Source organism: Sinocyclocheilus grahami, unplaced genomic scaffold, assembly GCF_001515645.1.
Source record: "Sinocyclocheilus grahami isolate Dianchi unplaced genomic scaffold, SAMN03320097.WGS_v1.1 scaffold215.1, whole genome shotgun sequence".
NCBI classification, from domain to species: domain Eukaryota; kingdom Metazoa; phylum Chordata; class Actinopteri; order Cypriniformes; family Cyprinidae; genus Sinocyclocheilus; species Sinocyclocheilus grahami.
Genome location: NW_015505394.1, coordinates 2268739 through 2286715, shown reverse-complemented (window position 1 = coordinate 2286715; position 17977 = coordinate 2268739). Strand labels below are relative to the sequence as shown.

At 39.3% G+C, this 17977-nt stretch overlaps 1 long non-coding RNA gene across 1 annotated transcript; it reads right to left on the bottom strand.

Moving 5' to 3' along the window:
• Positions 1-12046: 12046 nt before the first annotated feature.
• On the bottom strand, positions 12047-12898 carry LOC107596177 (uncharacterized). Its single transcript, XR_001610337.1, has 2 exons — positions 12714-12898; positions 12047-12539 (listed from the first exon to the last, which is right to left on the bottom strand). It is a non-coding gene; the product is annotated as an uncharacterized lncRNA (long non-coding RNA).
• Between the last annotated feature and the right edge of the window lie 5079 nt (positions 12899-17977).

The window sequence follows — 17977 nt, the reverse complement described above, 5'->3', positions numbered from 1 at the left end:
TGTTTAGCTATTTTGGACATTGGCTCAGAAGCTTAGTTAACAGGTAACAGATCATTGCTCCTATAAGGGAGTCTTGAACACTCAGTCATCATATTGGTGCGAGCACTGAAATGTGAAATCTGTCGCATGACAGAGCACATGCAGGAAACTGGCAGGTTCAAAGACTAAATCTAAAATTACTTTTTACCAAATATTGTTATTACAAAATTGTATTACTATACATTACTAAAATAACTGCCTTTTTAATAGAATGAATAGGTTGGTAAAACTAGGAACTTTTTTATCTTAAACATGCACTGTGAAGGTTTCATCATCATTTTTGCACACAACTTTAAAAGCCTTTTCAAGCACAAGGGAACCATGTGGTAACATTGCAAAATAACTTCTCTAAATGAGCCATAACACAGAGAGAGAAACGGAGAAAAAAATTAGTTTCATACAATATCAAAACAATTCTGCATCACTTTAACTTTTCAAAGTCCTCACTGGAGTCCTAATGGATTTGTTTAGCAAAACAATGTTTCACCCAGAGCACTGCATGACCTAGCAGTCCACCTAGAGTCCAGTTCACCAAAACTGTCACAACAAACTGTCACTTAACTTTGATGATGCATTTAACTCACAGTAAACATTTTGCTGTGGTACTCGGTTAATGTTTCCACTATTGGGAAATTACATAAGAATTCTATGCATGAAAAATCAATCAATCAATCAATCAATCAATCAATTCTTTAACTACACATGGCAATCTTATGGTGTGGGAAGATGGATTTGTTTACTTTTTAAAAAATGGTAATTGCAGTGCTGCCTCCTCCTCTGTCAATATCCAATAACAACTGAAAGAATCATGAAATTTGTCACGGTTGAACACACATGCATATGCCATGTTTTATTGCAGACCCTGTAATGTTTTTCACAGTCCATTGTTTACCTGTTGTGGAGCAGTATATGGAACTTGCAGGTGCATGTTGCCCAGAATTATTTTGTAACCTGGGACTGGACACTCAAGACAACAGTATGGTGTAAATCACAGGAGATGGTGAAAAAATTTGATATTTTTGATAGGATTGTAAGTATCATGCTGAACTCCTCTTGAAGATCAAGCAGTATGTCAGAACCATCCCGTGCTTAAGACTTTGTTTTAATTCCTTTCCCAAAGCTTGAGGACACACCTGAGAGACATTTAGGAAGAGAATAGATTCCAGCAGAAGAATGTTTAAAACTCGCCCAGATTTTGGGCCTGACACACTCTTTCAATTAAGCTGAGTCCAAATATTTATGAGGAGAACATTTCCTCTTTTTCTCTTTTTGTAATCATGGTGTGTAGTATGCATGTGAATGACAAATGTGTGTGCTGGTATGTGTGTGTGTGTAGGATAGGTCTGCTTAAATGATATCTGCGCATTCTTAAAGCTCAAATACGGTCAGCGTGAAAACTCTGGACAACCTACTAGTAAGTCTTTGTTTGAATCACTCCCTTTTGATTCTTTCTAGCCGCTAGTCAGTTGAATTGGATGGAATGACTAAACAAAAGGAGAGCATTTCTTCATATGACCCTGCACTGGATTAATTATTAGAAGAGACCACACGACTTCAGTATTGTACAAACATTAACAAACCATGGTAACTTATTGCTTCATTCGGCTCTAAATGATTAGCCACCAAATTAAATCTTTTAATATTTGTATTGTGGCTCTCACTTGACTTAGCTTTTCATATGCAGCACAACATACTGACTGCACACTATTGCATGAGTATCCACATCCTCCAACGGAAAAAGCCTGCCTGCAATCACAAGAGGGGCCTTAATAGGTTTCCATTGCACACTCTCTCTCTATTATTCTCTCTGTCCCACTTGCCACCCCCTTCATTTCAGTGAGGCAGCACGTTGCTTCATGACATAGTTACGTTCATCCTCCACAACCAATCAGCCGAGACCTACTCCACCCATCTGTTTTCACCAGCCATATTTTGTTCTGCTCATCTCTGCAGCTTCATTCATTAATTTGTTCATTCAGTAGTAAAAACCTTTTCATTATCAAACTTTTTTTTCTTTAACAAGTACATACTTTACCGTTCAAAAGTTTGGGGTCATAAAGATTTTTTCATTGTTTTTTTAAAGTCTCATATGCTCAGCAAGGTTGCCTTTATTTAATTACAAATGCATTATTTGATCAAAAATACAATACTAAATTTTAAAACGACTGTTTTCTATTTTAATTATAAATTTCAATGTAATCCTGTGATGGCAAAACTGAATTTTCAGCGTCTCGTTGAGCCTTCAGAAATCGTTGTGATTGGGTTCTCAAGAAACATTTCTTATTACTGTCAATGTTTAAAACTGTCAATGTTTATTCAGGATTTTTTGATGAATAGAAAGTTCAAAAGAAGAGCATTTATAAGAAATGTATTGGACATTTTTATGGGAAACATTGTTTTTACTGTCACTTTTGATTGATTTAATCTTTGCTAAAGAAAGTATTAATTTCTTAAAAAATAAAAAAATTTATATCACTGACCCCAAACTTTAAAACAGTAGTACATATTTGAAACAACTGGTGAAAACACAAATGTCCTTAGAATGTCTGACAAACTCCAGAGTTTAAGATTGAAATAAATTAGTCAGATTAAATAACATCAAACCTTATTAACATATTAATCTTAATTATGAAATTATTTTACAATTTTACCTAAATTTATTATTTTATCTGCCAGCTTACTCCAACACAAAAAAGAAAAATGCAATGTACTAAAACATGCATGAAGCAAGATGAACACTGCAACAATATTACAGTAATATTAACACTGAAGTCCTCTGACGTGATTTTCACTACAATTGAGAACTGACATCCAAAATGGTGTTGCGTTTGTATAAAACAAAAGAGTTTCAGTTACAGTCTGACATACAGAGTTGCCATAAACAACATTGAATATTAGGAAAGATCAGGCCGCTGAATGCTGCAATTGACCAATTTGAATAAAGTATTCCAGAACATCTGATTTTTGGTGTGATCTGGTTCAGGTAATATTACCTCATCTTTGGCTGGCAGACAGTACAGACACTGTGGGGGATGCTCCATGGGAGTTAAGATTCTCCATCATGGCCCCCGACCTTGTGACAAATTGCCCATGACGTGGCTCTGCTCGCCAGGCACGGAAGCCTATTCTTTCTCACATCTCTCATTCCCTTCAACCTGCCTTTCTCCTGTCCTCCCATTGTTCCATCCTTCCACTGCCCTGAGCTCTCATCTACCGTTTCTCTATCCATCCATCCATCCATCCATCTATCCAACACTAGCTTGGAAAAGTTCATTTAAATAATGGAGCATCAGTCTCAAACAAACTGTGAATGCATTGTACTTCATGGATAAAATCGAGGGCCTTGTCAAAGTCACACTAGCAGTTTGTTGAACACTGACCTGCAGGTTCACGGCAGAACAAAAAGACATTTGAACAACAGAGGATCTAAATGTAGCAGAGAAAGTATACTGTGACCAGGGTGTGAACTACGGGGGAGCTAGGGGGAGCTCGGCTCCCCTTAATAAGACACGGGCTCCCCTGAAAACGTGATATATGAAATTTTGGGGGGGTCTCAAAAATATTGACAATGTGTTATTTTGACATGTAATTTCAGTTTTGTGTAATGTGATCATCGTGGATTATTATGTGTAAAATTGCAAAAATATCATTCATTTATGCATGACGGCGATTTAAACCTAATTCACGTCAATAAAGATAACTATACATGCAATTCTTGTCATGAGCATCAAGGTGTGGGGGCGCTGCGGTGCAAATTCCACTCATGTTTAGTACATGTTAACTCAAAGATTCGTAGAAAAAATATAAACATTGGACTCTGTGGTCGATTCTGTGTTAAGGTAAGGCATGTTATTCGCAATTATGTGTTGTGGCTGGGTTGTTATAGGTCTGCATGACTCTCGATGTTTTAGGGCTAACTGAACGGAGGAATTAGGGTATTCTTCTGTAGCCTGACGATGAGTAAATTTAAGCGTTGTCCATGTGAACTCAAAGACAGCCTGATGCTTTGTTTATAGACTATTTGTGGTTTAATGTCCATGAGAACCCAATTAGCCATCACAGCACTGGTGAAAGGCTCTACAGCATCAATAATCACCTTAATGAGTCAACAGGGCCGAGAATTAGTAGTGAATGCTTTATGAGATGCAGAGATGTCACTGGACAGATGACATGGTACTAAACAAGGTATCTATTAAAACATCTGTCAACATATAGATTCTAGAGGGTGAAATATGAGTGTCGGGAGAATTTGAATGATTTCGGATGGTATGAAGCAAGCTCCTCGTGCAATGTTGTTTTGGGAGACCAACCAAAGGCTGAAGAGAGGGAGAAGCTGGCAGATGTGGACGGAAATCAAGAATGATATTAGCTGTGGTTAGGAGAGGAGGAAGAGAGAAAAGAGATGACACAGGAGGATTGATGTTCTCAGAATGGAGGAGAGGGGAAAATAAACAGAATGAAGTCAGTAGATGGGTGCGGATGGAAACATGGAAAGATGGAGAGAGAAAGAAAAGCCAAAGGATTAAAGAGGAGTAAATGAGGGGAATAGTGTGAGATGGAGGAGAAAAGCAAACACATTTTTAAGTTATGAAGGTCCAGCTAGTGTGTTTGCTCAGATGGTTTTGCTCATACTGAAGAGGGGGGCGCTGGATCAAAAGGCCATGTCATTCTGTAATGGAGCATAAATGTAAGTGATGCTGCTCCAGCTCTCTCCTTCTTTAATAACTCAGCTCTATTACCCCACAGAGTCTCTTTGAAAACACAGCCTGTGACAACATCCAAAGAACATTTGAAATCAGTTAGCTAACAGACGAAAGACCCTCTCCTCTTAAACCTTTTATGTAGAGCATAATATCTTTAATTTGGATCACTTTGAGACACTGTTAGTGTATTGATTGGTGTTAATCTAGAGTGGCAGGAGCCGATTTTGTGTCATGGCAGAACAAGTCTCTGACAAATACAGTAGCCTCCAGAACAGGTAAAGCACTAAATTAATTCCAAATTAAATAATCAAGCAATGTGTGAAGGAGTGGAGATCGCCAGTGGCTGCCCGAGGCGGTGGTACTGGAGCGATGGAAAATGAGGTGGGATGGAGGGCGCTGCCATGCTCCTGGGTCGAGGAGTTTGAGAACTGAGAACTGTTTGAGCCAGTTCCTGGATTTTTGGGGTTTGGAAAGGTGCTTTCCACGATTGGCACATAAATACTTTGGAGATGCTGGCAGTGTTTCTAGGTGAGATGCCTGCTGCTCGTAGACCCATTTTCTCAGGTATGGTTTTCTGACCTGGTCGATCTGTTAGAGGGACCCCCGTGGGAGATTACCCTCAGACCGGACCTGTTGTCCCAGACCAAGGGCATGATTTGACCTCACATGCTCTTCCCAGTGAGGGTGTTGAAGGCTTATGTTAATCGCACGACACAGAGGCGTAAGTCTGATCAACTGTTTCTATGTTTTGGTGATCAAAAAGGGGAGCGGCTGTCACAAAGGAGATGCTATCTTTCCTGCCTATGAGGTGCACAGCTTGGCTTCACCTCCAGGTGTGCTCGCTCATTCCACTAGAGGAATGGCTTCGTCTGTGGCTCTGTTTAGAGGGTCTTGCTTGGAGGATATTTGTGTGGCGGCAGAGTGGTCTTCTCTGCACAGCTTCATCAGGGGTGCTTCTCAATATCCCTCCTCGTTTCTCCGTCCTCCACCCTATGACCCGGAAACCGATCGAGCTCAGCCATCTTGAAGGATATCTCAATTCTCTAATTGCACCACAAGGAGGCGAGGATCGAGGAGTGAGGAGGCTTCCAGAGGAGTCATGAGCGAGTATACACAGGTGTATCCTTTGTGGAAGTGTTTTTCATGGAAAAACCTGACGCACATATAAATTCTCCTCCCTCTTCACATTTGTTGTAATAATTTTAATTTATATTTTACCATTGCAGTTTAAATAAACCATACATGTCATATATTTCAAACAGGGCATCTTGCTTTATTAATATTTATTATGAATGTCTTAAATAACAAGTTTTAACAACACAAGGGCAGATCCCTATAGCGCAACTGATGATGCTCTGAAGTGGCGCTAAAGGAAGCGAGGATATATCATTTCACTTGATTCAATTACTCCGTTCTCACATCTTTTTCTTGCGTCCTTCCCTTGCATCCTGAAGGGGTGGAGCTAAGACGCGAGTAAAGGAAGCAAGGAAAGGAAACGAGGATGCACAAATAAGAATTGAAAAGTACCCCCAGTTTTATGGTTTGGAGGTGGGGAAGGCACCTGGCTCCCAGGTCTTGGCTGTTTGAGCTCAATGCTTTCCTCGGTCTCCCAGATAATTCAGCAATGTAGTTGAAAGTGCTATGATATACCATTCACGTAACGTCATACAGCAGTGTTGAGTGAACCTACAGTATGAAAGGGAACGTCTCAGTTACGTATGTAAACTTGGTTGCCTGAACAGGGAACGAGACACTGCGTAGCTGGCCGTTCTCCTATTTTGCGTCAATGCTTCCTTCGTAATGGAATAAAAGAGAGAAAGAAGAGAGGCCTCAGCAGTTGAATTTCAGGGCTGAGGGGGTAGCTCCATCAAGTTTGTCTCAACAAAGTCAGACCAACAAGATCTAAAAATGGCTGAATTTGCTGCTGTGGCAGGCGAAAATCATTTTTTTTAGAATCGCAGCTTCTGACATGGTAGCCAGGGAACTAAAGTTTTTATAGATGAAATTGTGCACAGACACCAAATGGTTCTGTGGACGGCACCGTCTTTGATTTAGCGCAACTATTCGCTGTATCGCTGCCATAGTTTGACCAAACTCCCCACCACAATCATTCCCTTTAAATAGTCTCCACATATTAACATTAAGGTACAGCTTAAGGTATAACTTAAGAATGACGTAGTGTTAAGAATGTTTTGGGAAACACACCCCACAATATTATCATCCATTGTTGTAGTAGAGGCTAATAATTGTTATAGACTGTTATAAATCATTATTGCTATCTTTATAGTTATCCTTCTTGGTGTGAACGGCATTCAGTCAGTGATTTTGAATGAATCACTTGAAAGAATGATTCCAAACTCATGAAGACTTGTGTTCCATATTGTAACGTGGGGAGCGTGACGACGGAGTTGACGATCCAAATGCAGCTTTATTCAAAAGAGTGGTCAAAACAAGCAAGGGTCAGGGCAGGCAGCAAGCAATCAGAAACAGTCCAGGGTCAAAAACAAGGCAAAGCAAGGTAACAAGGAAAACACGGGAATTTGGGAACGCTACAGGCTAGACAATACTGAGCAATGAATGAGTGAAAAACCAGGCTTTAAATAGGGTGAAACTGATGGAGGTAACAAGACCTCCATCTTGTGAATGCAATAAGTGATGATGAGTCCAGGCAAAGGATTATGGGGAATGTAGTTAGTGAGGGAGTGACAACAGTCTAGGGTGGAGTGCCCAATGAAGGAGCTTGTGGGCACTCCAGCTGGTGATCGTAACGCATATGACATACTACACACTCTGCACTTAGGGCCTACACTATCTAGTGTATAATTTTTTAGTGTATGTTTTTGTTATTTTGTCAACCAAATTCTAAGCCTGACAGCCTTCTGCTAAGTAAGAAAAGCTGTAATAGTTGAGTAGGCCTAAATTAAGTGTCCAACATTCCACAATTAGTTTTTTTTCTTCCCTCAGTTGATTAAGTACATCATCAGGGTAGCTGAAGTGCACTTTGTCTTTATAGAGTTTTCAGGGTGAGCACAATACTCCCACTACAAATGGCATAGGATACTGCATAAGTATGCAAATTGGGATGCATCTTTGATTAATTCCTGAATAAATCAGTGTTTTGAAGGAATCAGTTGACTGAATAATTCCATGACTCACTCATAAAGAGTCACTTCCACCAACTACTGGCATAACGATGTAGCCTGCAGAAACATTCACTGAAAATCTGTCTTGAACAAATGGTGTGATACAAACAATGAAGAAATTAGAGGACCGAAAATAACTTGTATAAAGGTGTCTAAACAGTATTCAATTCAGATCAACGAGTGCTATCAGGATTAAGTAGGTCTGATGTAGATCAAACTGTGAAGCACACAGAGGTCCTTTTTTTTAAAGGGTTCATGAAGGGGTCTACAACCCTGACACATACATAAACACATAAAAGACACACACGAGGTGCATAAGAAAACCGGATGGCTAGCACATGTGGCTAAGTTTTATTTCACTTTGCAAGGAGCACTGGAAGTGCACCAGATGTGTTCAGAAGCATGACTGTGTAAACATCTGAATGTTAAATCTATCCATACCTTTTCCATACTAGAAATCAAGATCAAATACATCGAAACAAGATTGAATAGCTGAAGTGACAAAATACTATAGAACCCATTATAATCAGTGATGCTGTCTACACTGGATGCGGCGCGACGCGACAAAATACTATAGAACCCATTATAATCAGTGATGCTGTCTACACTGGATGCGGCGCGACAAAATACTATAGAACCCATTATAATCAGTGATGCGGTCTACACTGGATGTGGCGCGACACAACAAATCCCCGACAGTAAACTGCTGCCTCGTTCTATCTATGTCGTACTGATAGAAAAATTTAAAAAATTTGCAAAGGCGACAAGACGGCATTTTACATTTTTTAAAAATTGATTTTTTTTCATGTGAGGGATAAACCTAGTCTTTACAATGTGTATAAAAACACTACATGTATTTTCCATAAATCACAGCCAACTCACAACTGTTTTATTTTTTAATACATGTTAAGAAATTGCATTAATTGATGATGAGCCGTTGAATTATTGGAAAATAATGCACACCCAAGGTGGGTTTTGACCCATAAAAACTACTGCTGCAACAATGTTAGAAACATTATTTTTCTTTGAAGCTGCCATGTTTGAAAAAAACGACAATTTCAAACAGCAAAAACGAATACTAGACTAATGTCAATAAAATGTTCTCAAGCCTACTGAAGAAAATTAAACAGTCTAGAAGCAAATAAATAAATAAATATATGAATCTAAAATACAAATGAAAATAGTTTTTGAAAAAAAATTCAGATAGGTCTTTACAATAAAGGAATAGCCTACTACAGAAATTTTAAGATGTAAAAAACAACAACAACAAAAACTGCACAATCTTCACTGTATACATTAAATAAATAAAAACGATTCTTATTAAAGTTACTATAGTGATTCAGATAAGAGCAGTGAGTGATTTTCTCTTTTTCTTTTGTAGTTTGATTAACATTAGCAGATTATAACAGTCGGCGGCAGCAGGTTTACTGTCGCTTTAAGACCCGACACACGGATCAAATATTCTGACACGTCCGTATTTCTCCAAACTGTTCAGGTTCACTGAAGACATAACCGACTGCCTTTACATACTCTCCAAGACGGGCATTATACAGAACTTTTAGTGTATTTGAGTGTGTAGCAATAACGCGAAGACAATTTATTTCGGCATTCACACGTTGACTGACTGAGAGGCACGCTTTGGGTGAGTGCGCACAGAAACCCGTCAGTTTTCAAGTACTGGCAAGACATGCAAATAGCCCAATGAATGACACTTTCGAGACAGTGCATCGTGTCAGTGACATCCGTCAACTGTCACTGGACTCGGAAATATTTTTCGAATCACAAGGCTCGAGTCCAAGTCCGCTAAATGTTGTACTCGAGACCGGTGTTGTGCCGAATTCTGCACCCCTGCCAGATTATGCACCCCCTCATTGAAGTCGCTACTTGATTGCCTAATCCCAACCCCTCTCCCACACCTACTCCTAAACCTACCAATACTAGGGGATGCATAATCTGGCAGGGTGCAGATTTCGGCAATACACCGGACTCGAGTCCGAGTAGTAAACACACATAAGTGTCTTCCAGAAGTCAGTGTGTGCGCGCATGTTATTTTGAAGGAAATGCTGTACACATTGTGACAGTGCACTTCAGATTTCAGTGTCACTTCAATTTGGAGTTAAATGGCTGGATTTTTAAACCGTCAATATTAGCTGGTGAAATAAGTGCATATAGGAAAAAAATCCGACAATCAATTCCAAACATCACAGACTTTTTTGTAAAATGACTCAGATGATAAGTATACCATAAACTAGTTTCTTGACTGTAATCCTGAAAAGAGGATGTATTATTGGTGGGAAATTGAGCTGAAATTTTGGTGAAGTGAATGAAAAACACCTTAATTTCTGAAGACAAGAAGACAGACAAGTCAGCATTCTGTAGTATTCTTATATTTGTATAGATTTATATATTACACATTTATTACTGACACAGAGCATCATAAAGCAGATAAACATGGCAGAAACATTTGTAATTACATGGGTACAACAAAAAAAATCACATAAATGTTTTACCATGCCATTGAATGTAGACATAGAAAGAAATAAAAGAAGAGACTTTAAATGTTCCAAAATGACTTTGAATGTTGAGGTGGCTGTAGAGGCAGCAAGAACCAGCTCGCTACCTACACAATTAGTTCATATTCACTTAAAGAAGCACTTGACTATAAAAGCCAATATTGTATTGTATTTGAATGCTACATTGACCAGGATGTTCTCCAGTTGATTTCAGCCTCTGTATTGACACCAACACCACATTTCATACTGAATACAAATGAATCAAAATCACAAGTATGAAAAAAGTACATAAAGACAGTGATGATTCTGAATATAAAATCATTATGTTGTTACTTCACAAAACTGCTAGGCTGCTATTGAAGAGACAAAAACAAGTTCCTGGTGAAAACAAGACGTAATTCTAAAGAACGCCATTGTTTCCAGATTCATGAAGATCCTTCATTTGTGGCATTTAGTGTTTTATTAGTGTTTTTCTTTTTAAGGTAAAAATGGTGTTGGCAATCGCTGGGATTGGGGTAGCCCTTGGAGACATGGTCCTCTAAAGAGGACAAGGCACATAGCCCTTGTATGGGGGACAGACCCCCTTAAAGCACTGTAAATGCTCACCACTGGGTTCCAGCAAAAAATTGAGAAATAAATACTAAATGAAGATGACTCTTGCGTGGTGGTGGGACCCTGCAAGCATTTAATCTTTCCCGTAACATCCACTGGCTCATTGCATCATTGTGCTTTTCAATTTGTATTTGGCAAACTTGCTCAAAGCAATAAGACCATTTGAGCCATAATTTTAAGAAACGGGTTATTATTATTATTATTATTAACAACATAAAACACTAAAAAACAGACGTGACGGCACATTTGGTAAAAACATATACACACAGTGTCCCTTAAAATTACATTTATCAAAAAAAACTGGTAGTCTGTTGTCAATAAACTATACTGAAAAGTGTGCATGCTTGTAATTCATTTTAATATGCTAATATTCAAAATATTTTGGTCTGTTTATCATCAAGGATCCCTCCAAATAGTCAGGTCGCCGTTTGTAATTAGAATATTCTCATAGTGAAATATTCGGTGCTTATTTTGGGATAATTTCTGCACACACCTATAAGGCATTACAGAAAACACCTGGATGGTATCTATAACAGGAACAGCGCATTCCTTTGCAGTCAACTGTTTAGGTAAAGCACTCTAAAGCGGTTTGAAGGACAAAGGCAAATGTTTAGGCAGTGTTTTCCCTTCAGTATCCCATCAGGAAGCATAAAGAACGGAACTGGCCATTCAAAAAAAACAAAAGGTCATAATCAAAAAAGGGGAAAACATGGGATCTTTTCAAGGGATCTTTTTTAGACTTAAACATGCAGATTTTCCTGTATAATTATTTTAAATAAAAAAGAGGCACTGAGGTCAGTGTATAAGTTTCCTTTTGCTGTCAATGACAATATTAAAGTGAAAATGGCACTACACTTTAAAAACAATCCATAAATGTAATTTTGAAAGCTTATAACTTCATTGCACATTCATAATGAAAAACACCGCTTTTTTTTCTCTCTTCATTGTCAGTGCGACTGACATTTGGGTGAATTCAAACGGAGAAATTAATGCTCAACAAATTTCCAGAAAGATTGTTAGTGCAGGTTTTTTGTCCTTTTTTTTTTGCTTAGATATGCTATATGTTTATACACCTCTAATTCATAATGCAAATTGTTAACTATACATTTCAAAATAACAAACACTAACAGTCTGACTTTATAAAAGTCTGAATTGATCAAAAAGTATCAAAGATTAATGATTTCATTCACCAATATCCGGACATTCCTTCTTTTTTCTTTTCTTTTTTTAATTTTTTCTTTGTACACAGTGTTTGATACTCAGTGCTACGTTACTGTAATATAAAAATCTCGAGTCTCCAGAATATAATTCACTGGAACTGGATCGTTCAGAATGTGGAGAGAAAACAGAAGCATGAGAGGCCTTCACGCAGACAGCTCTCTTTTCCCATCCCCCCTAATGATCCTCCATAATTATCATTGAGAAGCAGTGACAGAATTAATGAAAGAACAGAAATGAACCTCCAGGTTCCTGGCATTTGAGAGCGGACAGGCCTCTACTCAGATCTCAGCAGTCAGCCATATAGCGGCCTGTGAATGTTCACAAACACACATCTCCTGTCAACTCATTTCAAAGACAAAACTACATGCTCAAGCATATGTTGAGAATGCATTGAAGGATAAGCTGTTATAATAACATTATGATCCTAAATCATTAAATCTTCTATTGATAGTGTAACTGGTGAAGTCTAAAATCATTCTTACCAGTGGCAAATCTCTTCTTATTGAGGGAGAGTCGGTAACCGGAGCCAACCAGTTCCACATCTACACCAGACAGAGTGCTGCCCTCGCTGAAGAACTGAACAGCCAGGGTGGCAGGGATGGATGGACCATCAGACAGCTCGAACTTTGCTCTCAAAGAACCAGAGCCTGACATACACACATAGACAACACTGAAATCCTCTGTGCCAGATGACCTTTCAATCTCTACAACATAATATAGAAAAATACATAGCGGTATCTACAGAATAACAGCTTTCTGAAATTTCATTTTGAGCATTTAACATTTCTATTTCATTTTGTCTTTAAAAATCTTTTGTAAATTCACCTATTTACTTGGAAAATGAGAAACAATACTGTGGTGCACCTACTCACAAGCTGAGGGGTTGCTATTAAAGGGTTAGTTCACCCAAAAATGAAAATTAGACTGCGTTTTACTCACCCCGAGGCATCCTAGGTGTATATGTCTTTCTTCTTTCAGACGAATCCAGTCTGAGTTATATTAAAAATAGTCTTTGATCTTTCAAGCTCTATTATTGCAGTCAGCAGGTGTTGCACGCATCAGTCCAAAAGAATCAGAATCAGAATCAGAAAGAGCTTTATTGCCAAGTATGCTTGCACATACAAGGAATTTGTTATAGTGTCACAAGCTTCCAGTACACGGAGACAACAACAACTCACAGATAATAAAAATAAGATGTGAATAAAATACACATGCATAAATATAAACCACAAAAAAAGAATAAATTGTATGTACAGGTGTGCTATAGATAGAATAGGAATGGAATAAAATAAAATAAAGCTGTTGGGATGTACTAGGATTTAGGGTGATTAATAAGTATAAGGTTATTGCACATACAGTACTTTAATTGGACAATGGGAGAACATTAACTGTTCATGAGGTAGATTGCCTGGGGAAAGAACCTGTTCCTGTGCCTGGCTGTCCTGGAATTCGGTGCTCTGTAATGCCGACCAGATGGCAAAAGTTCAAAAAGGAGATGGCTTGGATGTGATGGATCCAGAGTGATTTTCTGAGCCCTTTTCCTCACTCTGGATGTATACAGTTCTTGGAGGGTAGGCAGGGGGGCACCAATAATCCTTTCAGCAGTCCGAACCGTTCTCTGTAGTCTTCTGATGTCTGATTTTGTAGCTGAACCAAACCAGACAGTTATTGAAGTGCACAGAACAGACTCAATGACGGCTGAGTAGAACTGCTTCAGCAGCTCCTGTAGCAGGTTGAATTTCCTCAGTTGGCGAAGGAAGTACCACCTCTGCTGGGCCTTTTTAACAGTGGAGTCAATGTGAGTGTCCCACTTCAGGTCCTGAGAGATGGTGGTGCCCAGGAATCTGAATGACTCCACTGCAGCCACAGTGCTGTTCATGATGGTGAGTGGGAGGATTGCAGGGGGGTTCCTCCTGAAGTCCACGATCATCTCCACTGTTTTGAGGGTGTTCAGCTCCAGGTTGTTAAGACTGCACCAGACAGCCAGCTCTTTAACCTCCTGTCTGTAAGCAGACTCATCTCCGTCCTTGATGAGACCGATGACTGTAGTGTCATCTGTAAACTTCAGGAGCTTGACATAGGGGTCTTTAGAGGTGCAGTCGTTGGTGTAGAGGGAGAAGAGCAGTGGAGAAGAGGACGCAACCCTGAGGGGCGCCAGTGCTGGTGGTGCGGCTGTTATCTGTTAGAAAGCTGGTGATCCATTGACAGATAGAGCTAGGGACAAAGAGCTGGGTTAGTTTGGTCTGGAGGAGTGTTGGGATGATGGTGTTGAAAGCAGAGCTAAAGTCCACAAACAGGATCCTCACATAAGTCCCTGTTTTGTCCAGATGTTGCAGGATGAAGTGCAGTCCCATATTGACTGCATCATCCACGGACCTGTTTGCTCGGTAAGCAAACTGCAGGGGGTCTAGTAAGGGTCCAGTAATGTCCTTCAGATAAGCCAACACCAACCTCTCAAATGTCTTTATGACCACAGACGTTAGGGCCACAGGTCTGTAGTCATTAAGTCCTGTTATCTTGGGTTTCTTTGGGACGGGGATGATGGTGGAGCGTTTGAAGCAGGCAGGAATTTCGCACAGCTCCAGTGATCTGTTGAAGATCTGTGAGAAGATGGTCAGCGCAGGTTTTCAGACAGGCTGGTGTTACACCGTCTGGGCCTGGTGCTTTTCTTCTCTTGTTCTTTCTGAAGACCTGGCGCACATCATCCTCACTGATCTGAAACGTAGGAGTGGGGGAGAGGGGGGTTGCAGGAGGTGTTGATGGTTGTGTGGAGAGATGTTCAGAGCTGGTGTGGGGTGTTAGACTGGGAGTTTCAAATCTACAGTTAAACTCATTCAGGTCTTCAGCAAGTAGTTGACTGGCCTCAGTGCTGGGGGATGGTGTCTTGTAGTTGGTGATGTCTTTCAGGCCTTTCCACACTGATGCAGGGTCAATGGCAGAAAACTGGTGTTCTAGCTTTTTAGCGTAGTTCCTCTTGGCCACTCTAATCTCCTTATTCAGTGTGTTTCTGGCCTGATTGTACAAGACTCTGTCCCCCCTTTTGTAGGTGTCCTCTTTGGCCTGACGAAGATGACCGAGCGATATGCATCCTTTATTGTGAAGTAACAATGGTCCAGTATATTACTGTCTCTGGTGGGACATGTAACATGTAAAGTCCCCGAGAATGATTAAAACAGAGTCCGGGTGTTGTTGCTCTGTCTCTGTGATCTGATCAGCGAGTTTCTGTAAAGCTGAGCTCACGTGAACAAAGGCCTTCTGTAAGAAAAATATCCATATTCAAAACGTAATAATAACTTGAATCTAGCTTGCGCTCACTGTTGTAAACAGAAGCATTTCCGGGGGAATGACGTATGAGGTTATATGCTTCGGTGTACAACTGTTGGATATTTTTCTTACAAAAACGCATCGATTCACTGCAGGAGGCCTTTGTTCACCCCCCGGAGCCGTATGAGACACTTTTTTTATGGATGGGTGCTTTTTATTTAACTTCTTTTGGACTGAAGCAATGCAACACCCGCTGACTGCAATGATAGAGCTTGAAAGATCAAAGACAATTTTTTATATAACTCTGACTGGATTCGTCTGAAAGAAGAAAGTCAAATACACCTAGGATGCCTCGGGTGTGAGTAAAACGCAGCCTAATTTTCATTTTTGAGTGAACTAACCCTTTAAGTTTAAAATAGCTTTTACTGTCCCAGAAGTACAGAATGAGGTGTTTTTCTAAAACTGTTTTTTAAACCTCCACAAAGGTACAGTATGTTTATATTGCACATGGTACAAAGAACTTTTATTACAAACGATCATAGAAAATTCACTTTAATGATATGACTATGGTAGCCGAGAAGTGCAGAACAAATCACAATTCTGAAAACAAAAGAACAAATTACAAACGCAAATGCAAGTCTAAAAAACAAAATAACAATTCAGAAAACACAACAACAATTCAGAAAACATTATAACAAGTCAGAAAAAATAATGACAAATTCGAAAACAAAATAACAAGTCAGAAAACACAACGACAAATCTGAAAACAAATTAACAAGTCAGAAAACACAACGACAAATCTGAAAACAAATTAACAAGTCAGAAAACACAACGACAAATCTGAAAACAAATTAACAAGTCAGAAAACACAACGACAAATCTGAAAACAAATTAACAAGTCAGAAAACACAACGACAATTCAGACAAACCGGAAAAGGTAGGTATAGTTTGAGACAGTGCCATTGGTTTGGGATTGCTCACCGCTGACTGGACGAGACATCTGTCAATCAACGTATACAGGAAGAACCAGCCGAAGAACAGCAGAGTCGTGGTAGAAAGTTCGGAGATGGTATTAAAGTAGCTCAGTTTAAATGTATTGTATGAATTGCCCTTACTCTGGAATAAAAAATATATTTATATTTACATTTAGTGTATATTTACATTTAGTTAAAAGTGGCTGTAGAACGTCAGCTCCAGTGGAGCAGATGGATAAGCGCTTGACCTTGGCTTTTTGACGCTATCGACCCGGGTTCGATCCCGCCTTTTGCTGAACTTTTTTTCCCTCCCTTTTCAAATCTCGTATCACATCGTAAAGGCATTTATTTTCAATAAAAATTAAGGAAATAATCAAAAAGTTGAAAATAAAGTATGGGGTAGGGTTAGGGTAGGTGTAGGGAGGGCTTTATTGTACCAATAAGGTGGCATCCATTTAATAATTTAAATTTAAATTATAATTTACACTCAATACGTTATTATTGCATACTGTTTTATAATGTACTACAATACACGTTTGAACAGTAGTGTATATTTTGTATATAACTTAATATTACAATAATTAGGTCCATACAGCAGTGTTTTTGTTCCACAAGATATATTGTGTGTTTGTATATTTGTGTGTCTACTCCCTCCAACTCACCAAATGGCATTGGGGAGTGACTGCATGTTTGTGACATCTCCATTGACGGGCACTAACACCTGTACATTGGTGAGCGCTGCGGGAGGCTGCATGGCCTCTGGGTTGTATCGATAGTCCACTCGCAGGTCTGTAGTACTAGGAGTGCATTTCCAGTACACCACAAGGTTCAGAGGTGTTGACTGAATCCCATTTGAACATACCTGAGAAAGGCAGGCCAAACCAATCAGCATTTTAGAATGATTTCTGAAGGATCATGTGACACTGAAGACTGGCGCAAATTGCTGATGAAAATTCAGTTTCGGCATCACAGGAATAAATTACATTTTAAAATATTAAAATAGAAAACTATTATTTAAAAAATGTGATCATATACTGTTCAAACGTTTGAACAGTAGTGTATATTTTGTATATAACTTAATATTACAATAATTAGGTCCATACAGCAGTGTTTTTGTTCCACAAGATATATTGTGTGTCTACTCCCTCCAACTCACCAAATGGCATTGGGGAGTGACTGCATGTTTGTGACGTCTCCATTGACGGGCACTAACACCTGTACATTGGTGAGCGCTGCGGGAGGCTGCATGGCTTCTGGGTTGTATCGATAGTCCACTCGCAGGTCTGTAGTACTAGGAGTGCATTTCCAGTACACCACAAGGTTCAGAGGTGTTGACTGAATCCCATTTGAACATACCTGAGAAAGAGGGCCAAAAGATCTTTGCTCACCCCTTAAGACCATGGCTTAGTTATCACCAACCTGATTTACACAACAATAGTCAGGCAAACAAAATATCAACAGTAAACATGCAAGTATACTAGAGCAGCTAGTACTAACTACTACTAACT